This window comes from Empidonax traillii, unplaced genomic scaffold (assembly GCF_003031625.1).
Source record: "Empidonax traillii isolate 1590-97213 ecotype Southwest subspecies unplaced genomic scaffold, ASM303162v1 scaffold661:size936278, whole genome shotgun sequence".
Taxonomy (NCBI): Eukaryota; Metazoa; Chordata; class Aves; order Passeriformes; family Tyrannidae; genus Empidonax; species Empidonax traillii.
This window is the reverse complement of record NW_020955854.1, coordinates 214,422-228,036: the sequence shown is the minus strand read 5'-3', so window position 1 is coordinate 228,036 and position 13,615 is coordinate 214,422.

The window sequence follows — 13,615 nt, the reverse complement described above, 5'->3', positions numbered from 1 at the left end:
ATGTTATAGAAAGCACTCCCTGAAGGGGGAGAAGCATCTCCATTGTTTTCTTGACAATACCACATTTACACCTCTACAGTGAAAATTTCTTTTGACTGCAGTAACCTGTACTGTGCCTCAGAGCATTGCTTGCATTAACAAGTTGGTTTGTTTTGCTATTGCACATTCCAAGTTAGCGTAACTTACCAACGGTGACCAATTTAGACATTTAATATAATGAGACTATGAGCATCTTGGCTTTAAACGAGGTGAAAACATGAGGAAAACGCAACTGGCATGTAAATAGGTCTTCCTACATGAGATGTGTATTCTTCTAAAGGTAACAGATATTACTGAGGACATATCCAGGGTTAAATGCGACATCTTAAGCCAATTCCTATCAGTTTCATTGGGTAGGTATTTTGTCATCATGATGCCTGACTCAAAAAATGGGCAAGCTACATGTACATCACGTATTTAAAAACAAGCAGAAGACAGAGATGGAAAAGATAAATAGTGACCATTTGTCAGTGTTTTTAGCAATGAACTTCCATTCATGTGCAACATGAAAATGGTAGAGTCACTGGGATTCAAAGAGAAGCAAGAGCACTCAACTGTTCAAGGTCCTCATGTAAAACTCACATCAATGTCACAAACCCTTTGCCACACTGACTTGCAGCCATCTCCAAGGAATACGATGACAATCACACTGAGCACATCTGCACACAGAACAGATAATGGGAGAGGGATGAATAGTTTAGCCCTTTAGAAGTAGAAAAAAAATCTTCAGGATTAAGAGGCACAGGTGCACCAGATCAAATATTAATTGAATTTAGGTACTTTGGTCTTTTCAAAGGACCTAGACATAGCAATGCTTACAACTGTGGTGCTCAGTTGTTAAGCATCTTGAAACTGCAATAAATCACACAAGCCCTGAGGGCTTTTTATGTTCCTCCCTTAATAGCACAGGTGGCAATTACAAATATATAGGAAGGATTAACAAATCGCCTCACACAGACCAGACTGTCAAAAAAGCAAAAAACCCTAAACGCACTAAGGAGTGAAATTCAGGCATCTTGTTTTCGCATTGCTAAAAAAAAAAAAGTGTCCTCCCTCACCTGAAATCCACCATCTTTAATTGTGAATTACGCTTTGAAAAAGTTCAAACAAAAAAACCATGGAGCTCTCTTCATTTGAAGTACAGCTGGTAGGTGGTCTAGCTACTCAACTGCTACAACAATACAGCTTGCAAGGATCCTTCTTACCCATTAGTTGCTACAGAATGCAAAACTCTTCAGTTGAAGCTGTCTCAGTGCAGAAGGAAACAACAGCTTCTGCACGACTAAACCAGAAGTACACACCCAAGTACTACTGATCAAGGAAGCAAGCTGGGTTCCAGTCCCTGCTTCAATGCACGCTTGTGTTTCACTAACAAGGATGTATATAACCCTCCATCCGCAAACAATAACAAACATCCAGTCTGTGCACAACAAACTATATTATTTAGAGAGGAACAGCTTCAAATTGGGGAAAAAAAAAAAAAAAAAAAAAAAAACCAAAACCACAAACACCTTCTAGTCACAAAACATCTGTAACATTGCAGTCAGGAACTTTCACTGAGAAAGGGAATGGTCTTTTGCCCTCCAGTATTCCAGAAAGCGGTCTAACCACTGCCTACCAGGAAGCTTTACAGGAATAAGGGTGGGTTCTGAACAACAGCAAAAAACCCATCACAATCTGGAGCTAGACCAGCCCTAATGAAGGTAATAATACAAGAAGTGGTTTGGTTTTTTTTTTCCAATATTTTATGAATGCACAAACAGTAGTAAGCAATCAAGAACAAGCCTCATGGTGTTGCTTTCCTCAAAGGACTCAGTAATAGCAGAAAAAAATACAACTTCACTGATATTCAAATGTCTGGAGTTTAGAAAGTTTGGACTGCATATCCCACAGTACCTACAGTAAGTAAAGTAATGCATTTGGTTGAAGAAATGCAGTATTTGACAGGAATGGCAATGTTGAATGAGATCAGGATGAAGTAGTTGTAAATAAGTTGTATAACCCAGACACCATGAATACAGTGCAGCTTATCATCTTTGGATCCACATTAGGAAGATCTGGTTTTAAACTAACCACTAAGATACAAGAAACTATGACTTCATCAGATATCAGATAAAACCAGATTTTTCTAGTCAATTCATTGCATCAGTTTTCTACAAAGCATCAAGAGCTTTTCTCTCATTTTGAACAAGCCATTGTTTTGACAACCTTTTTAGGCATGCTGAAAAGCATTTTTTAAATAGCAAGGACATTTTAATTGTGGATGACACAAATCAACTATATGAAAGAACAGCTGCATCTTCAGATGACATGAAGAAAAGCGTGATCTGGTTGCAAAGTACAACAAAAGAAGGTTTAATCCTCCATTTACTATTTTTCTTCAAGCTCTACCTCCAAAACAAAACAAAACAAAAAAAAAAAAAAACCCAAACCAAACCAAAACAAAAAAAACCCACAACAAAATAAAGAGTTTACAAAAGATAGAAAGGAAAAAAAGGTGCTACGGAGGAAGCTTTTTTGTGCATCTAAAGCCAATGTTAACCTATTCAAATATTACCTAAAAAATGAGTTGTTTTCTTTTCTCCAAACCACACTGCTTCACTGAAGTCAGGAATGAGAGAACTCAATGTTAAATTACTCTTATTTCACGAGTCTAAAAACTGAGTCTTCTCATTTTATGCTTTATAAATGGAAGCAAATGCTGGAGACCAAACACCTATGAAATTCAGCCTTTGCAGCTTAGGCATGTTTTAATTATTCTCATACGATTATTACTCATGCCTTATACAAAAGATCTCAAATACAGGAGGAGACCTCAAGAATTTAGACAGAAAATTAACTATGAAGCACACCTTGAACACAAGAACTGATATCTCACCTCTGGCAGGCTGCCATCAATAGGAGTTCGTGCTTGGTACTTCACATACCAAGACAAATGCAAAACAAAAGTTAATGTATGCACTCTAACTACTGTTTTGTACTGTGTACACTGTTGTTCCAGCCACTGCAGACACAGTTCTCTCCTAGGCAGAGAAGTGACATAAGGCCACCATCTCCCATCTTTGACAAGTTATGAAGATACAGGAGAGGGTACAATTTCAGAAGCTTACAGGATCTTTAAAAGCTATTCCTGCATGTACTACAGTACAACTTATAAAACAGTGAGAGCACTTCAAACCTGAAAGCTCAGCAATTCCAGTTCAGTCTAGTCTGGGAGCTGACAAATATGTCTATGATCACGGTACAGCCAACAATTTTCTGGTGAATGAAAGAAACATAAACAAGTTCAGAGGTATGAAAAGAAATGTTACTCAAGCTGTGCTAAATTTAAACTACCAGGTAAAGTTTGTATAAGCTTTAAAAGAAGCAGGGAAAACTGTTCAGAAAATTCCAAAATGTCACTACAGTAGAAGCTTCTTAGGTGACTTTTCCTAAATCAAGACATTGCTAGGAAAGTCAGTACACAAAATAGACAAATTCAATAGAGATAAAGGGCAAAATTTTGAAAGCATGTCAGGAGAAGCAGTTATACCAAAGCCAACATTTCAAAAAGAAATACCAGTTTTGTGAATAGTGCATTTTTGAGGGGAAAAGTATGAAATAGCTCCAGAGCAGCAGGAGAAGGGTTTGCAAAACAACATTTCAATTAGGATGAGGGAGTTTATCCTCTTTTCTTTTGGAAGTTTTCAAAATATCTTACACTTCACTCATATTTCAAATTCTTTGATATAATATTGGATTCTTCACATAGAAATAGACTTAAATAAGCCAGCATTTTAACAATGATATTTATTGAAACCTTACTGCCATTTTTGCAGGAACTTGTAAAACTAAGATTATACCTGGATAGAGAAAAGTCAGTTGACAATCTGGCAAAGGGGAATTTCTCATTGGAAAGCAGAGAGGCTAACATGGCTGATAATATATATAGGACTACAGTTGGCCCATCTTCTAGGGACACTGAAAAATAGAGAAATAAACAACAGATAGGGCAAGAGTGGAAAAACACTTTCTGTACTGTTGTACAAGTCTTGTCTAAAATGCTCAATACACAATTAGCTTCTAAATTCATTCAGCCTGACACAAGTGCCTTCACAGATCTGTAATCAGTTTACAAGTGATTCTCAAACCCAGAAAAATGTATTATTACCAGTCTGTATGCATATTACTTAACAATCAAAATCTTCATGAACTATCAGATCAAATTTTCAAAACAGTTTCCTCCAGTAACAATTGATTTTTCTCTTGCTTGAAATTTAGTTTCCAGCAAATCTCAGCACCCTTTTAAATCTATGCACTCATATGGAAAAATACAGTTAGGCAAGAGGCTTGAATTTGCATTTTCTGAAATTTCTTCTCATGGATGAAACACAAAAATTACAGGGAGAAAATTAGTAGATTAGGCCTCAGATCTCTGAATATATAGGACTATAATGTTCTCTGCCTTGAAGCTATTATTTGCTGTTTGGGGAAAGAAGCTTCTGCCTTAAGCTTAAGAAGATTCCCTTAAGTAAGGGAATGTGTCTTAAAGAACTGCTTCCACCAAGGCTAGCCCTATCAGTTCCTTAGAGCAGGAATGAAAATCCTATCAGTTGGCTTATGCCTTTCAGATCTTCAAAAGGTATCCTTTGAAGCTGAAGAAAAACTTTTTAAGTGACCAGTTATGCAAAAAAGCTTTTAAAAAAACAGGTTATTGTGTAATACTGCGTTTATCCAGATATTCTGTAAACTGGGAAATAAGCAAAGATGCAAGGGGATTGAGGAATGTGCCAGTGAAGTTAAGACTCGTCCCACTTCTGCTTCAATACAGTAGATTTTGCTAAGTAAGCCAGTGCACTCAGTTGGACTGCTTCCCTCTGAACCATCCAGCACTCCACAGAACACTTTCAGGCTTTAAAATCTCTCATTAAGCCCATACCGACTTTGATACCCCATGGATTTCAAGGCCTTTCTGCTACTTTCTGCAAGATTCATTTAATATTCAGTCCCAGAATTACAGAGTACGCTTACTGCTCCTGGAAGAGACCAAGAATAATTAGGAGAACTAGTCAGGCTTTCAGGTTGTCTCAGTGATATCCAAGCATATCTGTAAATGTCACGGTGAATCATGCTGAAATATTATGTGACAAAATCCCTCCATTTCATTTATCTACTGAGAACAAGTAAACCCAAAATACATCAAAATCTGTAGCCATTTAATGCTAGACAAAATAAAAAACAGAGAGCCACCAAATCACAAAGTGGGATTTGGTGGCTGGAGTGGAAGATGTTAGAATTGTAAGTTTCATATGAAACCAAGTTCAAAGTCTTCATGCAGCTCTATACAAATCAAAGACTTCATTTGACATGGTACTGCCAGACTACAGAGGAGGTTTGATAAAAATTATGTTTCCCGTAGGTAATTTAAAAAACCTTTAGAAGACTAAATAAGCATGAAGACAGGGTATAGGATGTGTTATCATAAACAAATCAACCTATAGAGGATCGTTGGATGCTGGAATAGGCTACCCAGAGAAGTGGTCACAGCACCAAGCCTGACAGAGTTCAAGAAGCGTTTGTTCTCAGGCACATGGTGTGATTCTTGGGGATGGTCCTGTGCAGGGCCAAGAGGAACTCAATGTTCCTTGTCAGTCTCTTCCAACTCGGCATATTCTGTGATTCTGTGATATTTCTATTTTGAAACTGGTGGTAGTTTTCACTTTGAGTGTGACAACCATGTCAAAGCATTTCATAGTGGAACTCATTTAAGAAAGAAGTGTAAAAATATCTCACACACATCCCTCTCACCTCCAGCACTCACATTTCAGTGCCAAGAGACTGACACCACAGAAGTCAGAAGGTGACTAACAGGTTTAGAAGCTCAAGCATGCCGTCTGATAGAAATCCTCAAAACACACCACAGCCCTGGTAGCCTCAGAAGCTCCAACGCCATCCATGAAAACAATGAAGAGACTAAAAATCCTCCTATCTTGCCAAGCTTGACAAGTCTAAGGTCTAACAGCAAATATCCAGCACAGCACCTCAACAGTCTTTCACGAACAGGTAGCCAGGAACTGGACACATGCTTCCCTCATGAAATCATGGGGGTTTTGCAGCACGAAGTAGAGAAACTTTAAAAAGTTCCTTCGGTATGACAGTTTACTTTTCTAGTGACTTGAAAGAAAACCATAAACCCCTAAGACTCATGGATACTACACTATAATGTACAACACGATAAATGCCAAGAACACGTGGGCAAATTCCAAGAACACACAATAATGTGATGAGTTTTCTAAATAATACTTTTATATATTTGTATCATCCCTACCTCTCTGCCTATCATAGGTGTAGCCAGAGCAGAACTGGTATCTCTTGAAGTTAGGCAGAAGGCAAGCAGGCCAATATAAGTCCAGTTTCAGCTGGAACTACCTGCATGGGCAATACGCAGCCATCCTAAAAGCAAAAGCACATCCATTCAAATCCCGATCCCATCTACTTCAGAGAAGCACAGAGCGTGCATCAATCTTTCCAAACAGCTACAAGTCTCATGCTCATGTGAGAAACACTCCTAAGAACTCCTCCACTAATAGGTAATATTGCACTACAAGATCTTCTACTTATAAGCATGGGTGACAGACTATTACCTCTGTCTTTCTCCCCAGCTCATGACACAACATATGTAGCATTAGCCTGAATGACTCTAAAATCACGGTCTAGTTGTATAAACAGTTACTTATTTCCAGTGCTTCAGAGAAATTAAGGAAATTCAGACATATTCTACAGATGAAGGTAAACTGTGTTATTATGCCCTCTATTGAATTTGTCTTTTGAATATTCTTGTTTTCTACATTTAATTCCATTACTCCAGAGCTCATCTTACTTGTACTAGTCTCTGCCTCACTTTTAGTAATTAATCAGACTAATTTATATAATTTAATAATTCCTGTGGAGTTAACTTTCACAGTTTAATTGCTGAGCTGACAGCTTTAGAAAAGCACTTTCTAAACCCATTTTAAAAGCAGTGATTTATATCATGAATGCAAACAGGGAGCAAAACAAAAGCAATTGCAGAGCTAAGAGCTTTTGATGAATGCTAAAAGGCCATTAAAATGCTGTTCATAGTCTATATGATACAGTCAATTTTATCATTCGTTCTGTGAATGCAATCACTTCCTCTGAATATGCTGACAAAGAGGTACAAATCCATGGATTGTTGGTGCTTGCAGAACTGTTTATCATTTTTAAATTTAGTGATGTATGAAAAAACACAGAAAGCTAGTGTGCTTTACAAATCAAGGTCCTAAAAATGAACTTGGTTGAGGCTGTCTTTTTGAGGATTTTGAATCGTGCCCCATATAATCCAGAAGAAAAAAAGGATGAGGAACTTGCCTTGGACACTAAGACTGAACTACAAAAAAATTACACAAAGATAGCAATCAAGACTCACTTAACACAGGAATAAAGCTGTTTTACAAAGTAAAAGTGAAGAGTTCAACATCAGAAGAAAACTGTCTCCTAGAACTTTTATTATTTGATGATAAATTAATGTAACCTTATTCAATTGTAATCTGTCATCACTAAAGGAGCATTTCAAAGATTACCAAACCAGTAGAACTCTTGATTTTGCTTTCATCTGTCCTGTTATTCCAACAGATAATACATCACCCTGGCTGTCCTATGGAAGTTACATTATTCATTACAGCATTAGACACAACTGCAGTAAAACACCGTGTCACTGCCTAAGAGTACAGTTTAAAAAAAACCCCTCACTCATGACATTTGGTACCAAGCCACATGTGCATAGCAATATACAACCCAAACAGTTTTGTTAAGGATCTCCTCTGAAATGAGAGGAGAAATTGGATTCTCTTTAACCAGGGGGTTGCTCCATGTAATATGAAAGAATACAACACAAAAGAAATCAAAACAAGACATAAGTTCAAGGAACTAATGACTGAGCTCTAGGTACAAGAGAAATGCAGAACAGAGAAACAAAGGACTTAGAAACAAAGAGTCTGAAAGGGAAGGAAGAAAGGAATCGAGATGATGGCCAAAGATTCTGCAGCTTTTTAGAATTCAGGTACACATGAATATTCTTCATGAAAAAGGATCACCTTGAGCACCTCCAAGGACAGAAGCCCAGGAATCAGAGCAACAATGCATATTTTTCACCCTTCAAATTGCTGGGCTCAGCATTTATTTGAATAAGGATTACAGTGTAGAAAAGGGTGCATAATTAAAACAGACTTTGCTTCAACCTGAATTAACAGATGAGCATTATTAGAACAAGAGTGCATTTAGAAATTTCATTAGGAAAGAGCAGCCACATGTAGCAATTGTCCACAGAACAGAAACTCAGTGCTTTGAGCATGTTCTGACAGTGTTCTCATTTAGGAGAGGGAAAAGGAGAAAATAATGAGAGATAGTCTGAGGAAAAAAAATTAATAATACACAGAGTACCCCCGAAGCACCCCATAAATGGGTGACACAGTGTCAGTTCTCCCCATTCCTGCCTAGTCAGGGGGTTTTTCTTTCTTCAAGTATCTTGCAGAACATTTAACCTTTGTTACAGATTAACTTGTTCACAATGCTACGATCTCTTTACATCAAAGAACAGACTCCGCAGCTTCTAGAGCGTCTCATCTATTTTAGGTTGGAATCTCAAAGGCATTGACCAACAACAAGGCAAGTAGGATATGCCAAATACAACAATACGTCAAAGCAAACACACTAGAACAGTAGCCACTAGTGAAATTAGGCAAGCGTCCATTTAATAAGTCTCTACAAATATAAAACATGTTTTTTTCACAAGTTTTCCTAAATTTTTAGAGTCCTAGTTACATGCAACAATTGTGAAGTATAACAAGCTAAGACTGGATATTACGGGACACATAACACAGGAGAGAATTTTCACGCTTCAAAGGCAAGGGCTACATCAGGCAAATTTCCCCAGATGCCTTGTCTATTCCAAATGACAGGAGCTCCTTCAGGCTGCTTTAGGAATTCTGTATCATCTTTGGAGCTATGTAATGACTGCAGGCAGATAAGCACTGTAAGACTGATTGATGTCAGAATCTTGCTTATCCACACCTACTCTGATAACACATGCAGACGACCGTTCTCAGAAGCGACATAATTTTCCTTTTACTACAGATGCGATTTGAACATGAAGAAATGTAGTTCTTGAGAAGAACAAAACTTAATGGAACAGGAGCATAATTATATTGCAACAGCTGGAGGCTTACAGTAGGATACAGAAGAATTGTCTGAATTATTTTCTATGTTTATAGGAGCAAGGCCCAGAAATTAAAATTTAATAGATAACTGCTCAACTTCCTGTCATGACAAAAAGCCAAATTCCAATGAAGAATTAACAACAAAAAGGTATCTTCATAATTTTGAAGACAACTAAATGCAAACCCAATAAATTTTTTCATGTTGAATAGAAAAAATTCAAAATACACAAAGAAACACAACACATCTCTCATACAAGTTGTCACCACACCTGAGAAGCATATTTTCTCCAGGGGATGACAAGAATGAAGCAATTTCACTTTTTCATTATCTCATTTTGCCTTTAGGATCATTCCTTTTTCCAGGCCACTCTTGCACCAGACAAACATGTGACCTCGCTAGGAACAAAGGGACATGCAAGGTCAGGGGAGAAAAACTCTTTGCCTGCACTAAATGAAAATGGATAACAAAGGCTGAGCCCAGGGAATAACATATGTTGCAAATAATTGTGAGTACCCACTTCCTGGGAGATTTACACCACACAGTTCACACGTCAGCAACTGTTTGCCTATAATATAAATTCAAATTGACAAGAGTGAGGTACTATGGAACAGTATTTATCTCGAGATTGTCAGGAGAAGTCATTTCATTTCTTATGATTCATTTCATTTATACGTTAGTGTATTAACTGGATACATTATTGATCTTTGCTCCATCCAATTTCAGCTTCTAAAGCATGGACAAAGCGATCTGAAAAATATCACTCCTGGTTTTTCTTTTTCTTTTTGAAGCACAGGATTGTCTGATGAAAACATCTCACTGTATTAGACACTCTATCAAAGGAACACATTCTGGAACAAGCAACTGCTCTTCAGAAATACCTTACTGCTAAAGTCAGCTTTTCTAGAGTTTTAAACTAGAATCTAGAAAACTGTGGTTTTTCTAGATATTGTGCTCTCCTCTCTGCTTGACTGGATAAAAAGGCAAAGAAGGAAGCAATGATGACAGTTCTGGTATACTAAAAAAAAAAAAAAAAAAAAAAAGGAAAAAGGGAGGGGGGAAAAGGTTGCCATCAGAGTGAGACTGTTAGAACTCTGGGTGAAACTACCCTTCAAGCAGAGAGCCACTTCAAACATACAAACCACAGCTGTCACTCTGCAGAACCGCAGGTCTTCCACTCTAAGACAGTATCATTTGACAGCTGCTACAAATATTATGAATATCATGGATTATCTGTTACTTTCATCTGACAGTCTCTGAATTATAATGTAGAGCCAGCTATTACAGAAAAAAATATTAAAATAAAAAAAAAGTATGGGGGATGTAACAAATGAGCAGCAGAAAGCAGAGCATCAGGATGTCCTCCTGATGGTCAACAGGCATGAAAAGCACACAGATGAGACTAGGCTGCTGTTTAATTTCATTTGGATAAGCAGCAGGATTTGCAATTGTGTCAGAATCGATCTTCACTGTTCCCTAACCCTCCCTGCCTTTTTGGAATGCATCAACTTTTAAAACTCTGGACAGAGATACTATAAACACTTTTTACTATGCAGTTGCCTCAAAAGACAGGGAGAGGAGCAAATGCCAGCATTCCACTTGTTTCATCTGGTTAGGGTCCAGCAAGATCAGGGTCCCATTGAAAAAAGCATTACATAAGGGAAGAATAGAAGTGTTACTTTCCCAAGAGCTTACAATGAGGAGAGACAAAACATCAGGAAATCACTCAAGTAATCCATAAGCCAAAGGAATACTAACATTACATCTCTTCCACTAATTCTTTCCAGAGCCAACACTCTCCTAGCAGTTTTGGCTTCCCACAGGAAAATGAGGTACCTCTGATCTCTGCAGTAACTGTGTCAGTGGATGTTCATATCCTAGATTCAAACTGTTCTGCACTGCTGAGATCTTCCTGATCTCGGTGGCTGCTGCACACCAGTGATGGCTTGCTGCATACAGGGGGTGTTCTGCAAACACAAAGGTACTGCCAAAGTCAGCGTTTTTCCTGGGGAAAGTAGACTTTGGCAGAAACAATTTGCTTCTGATGTTTAAAATGGCTGATCTCACACTTCTCTATTTTCCGGTCTTATGCGATTTTCTCATGGGCAGCCATTCCAATTCGTCACGTTAAAATTCTCACCTTCACACCGTAAGGCTATTTTGTCAGCTCCACTTTCCGGTTCTCCTGCCCCCAACCAGCAAGAAGCATTACCGGCCAAAATTTAACCCACTTACTGAAAAGTAGGTAGCAAAGCTGGTTCAGGCAGGACTCTTTAATTTCGAGTTTCAGAAGCTGCCTGCAGTGAAGCAATTACAGTCAAACACAACAAGGTGATACGATTTTACCTGGAATTCCCTATTCATCCCGAGCTCGCTGCCCGGACGCGCGGTGCGTACGCGCCATCCTGCGGCCACCGAGCGCCGCTGCGAGTCTGGCAGCCGAGGATCGCCTGGACCACCACCGCCGATCTTTTAACCCTTCGAGGGTAGCTTTGCTCCCCACTAGGCCCTCTGCAGACAGTACCGTATTTTTCATACACTCACGTTTAATAGACGTGAAATGATCCTTTCGAATAGGGCACTCAAATCTTACAGAGTAAACATGCTATAAAACTAAAAAGATTTATAGTATCCTAGGCTTTAGCACAGCTTCTTAGAGAGATTTACACTTTAGACTGGAGTTGATACAGTTGCAAGAAAAACAGCAACTCGGTTAAATTTTGGAGTTTATTGTCTCAATTCCTTGTCCAACTCTTGGTCCTCTGAAAAACAAACAAACAAACAAACAAAAAAAAAAAAAGAAAAAGAAAAAAAACCAACCAAAACTGCTTAGGTATTTCTGAAGTCCTTAGGGGAGAAGGAAACAGTGCAGTAACAATTTTTACCTAATCTCCCTATTCTTCTTAAACCAAATTGCTTTAGGTTTTCTTGTTCTGTTTGTTGGGGTTTTTTTTTAACACATAACTGGACATAGCTTAGCTGTGTGTAGAGATTTTAGAAAGAGGTAGCATAGTTTCACACGACAGGAGACATTTCTCATTAAGAACAACCATATGTAGGCCTTATTGATGCTTCATGAATTATGCAAGACTTGCAGCAAATCATCGTTGTTCTAAGTGTGCATGTAATAAACAAAGATAGCAAAGATATAACTTCTTACATAGTAGGAAAACAAAGAACTCAACTTCTGGTTGCTGAGGAGTATAAGCAGTGATGCAGATATCTGCCACATGAATCCAGCTAGAATATGCATCCAAACAATTGCATACTATTTTTTTTTCAATAGGATGACATCGTAATTGGCTAAGAGACCAGAAAAAGCCCACAAAAATAAATGGAAAAACCTTCTTTTGACTTCTCCGGGCATTGATCGGTGCCACAAACTGTAACACTGACAACCTGGAAGTGAAAAAACAATTACACAAAAAGCAGTTCAGATTCAATCAGTCTTTCACAGTCAGGAACCCACAGAAGATCAGTATCTCTCCACTTGTTATTTCACATTTATATACCCATCTTTTCTTTTTGCCTGTACAACGCACTATTAGAAAACAATTACCTAAATGAGAAATTCTTCAGGTCATTAAAGCTAATAAAATTTGATTTTCAGTGTAAGAGCATTCACATGCCAACTAAGAAAACAATCCTTTCTTAATACACCACAAGCAGAGTAGGAACTCCATTTCTATTTCAATCTACTCCATCTAATTATGGAGCCTTTCAGCAGATCCAAACACTGCATAAAGTCATCCAAGTTAAAGAAGAAAAAGGGTATCTTGTTAAGGCACCTCATCCTTTTTCTCATACCTCAGCTTTGCCTTCAGCAAGTTTTGGAGTGTGCCAATTAAAAAGTGCTTTGAGCATTGGCCACCTTAAAGCCTGATGATTTACTGATTTAAAGCCTAGAAATGCTCCTGCCTCCAAGCTATCTACAAAGACTTCAAATTACGCCTGATTTTGGCATATCCTCACACCGTTTTTTCAGGCTACTTTATACCTAGATCTCTCTCTTCCAATTTGCACTCAGGAGCAAGGGCCATGGCAGCCCCAAAATGCTGAAGTCAAAAGCCACTACTATAAAATAACATTGTCTCTTGCATCTTTCTAAGTAGCAGCAGTTACAACCACGTGTTGCATAAATAACAGAATATGACACCCAGCAAGAGGGGGACATATCACACCATATCCTGCTTTTCTTTGCACTGATATTACTCATCTGGGGGTAAAAAAAAAAATTACTTTCAGATGTCCAACTTCAAATTTTAATTTTAATACTGTTTCCTTTTTTGACTAGAACCTTTAGTGGAAGCATGATAAAGTGGATTAGAGGGTAAGTATGACCAGAAGAGGGAGGGAGGTGATT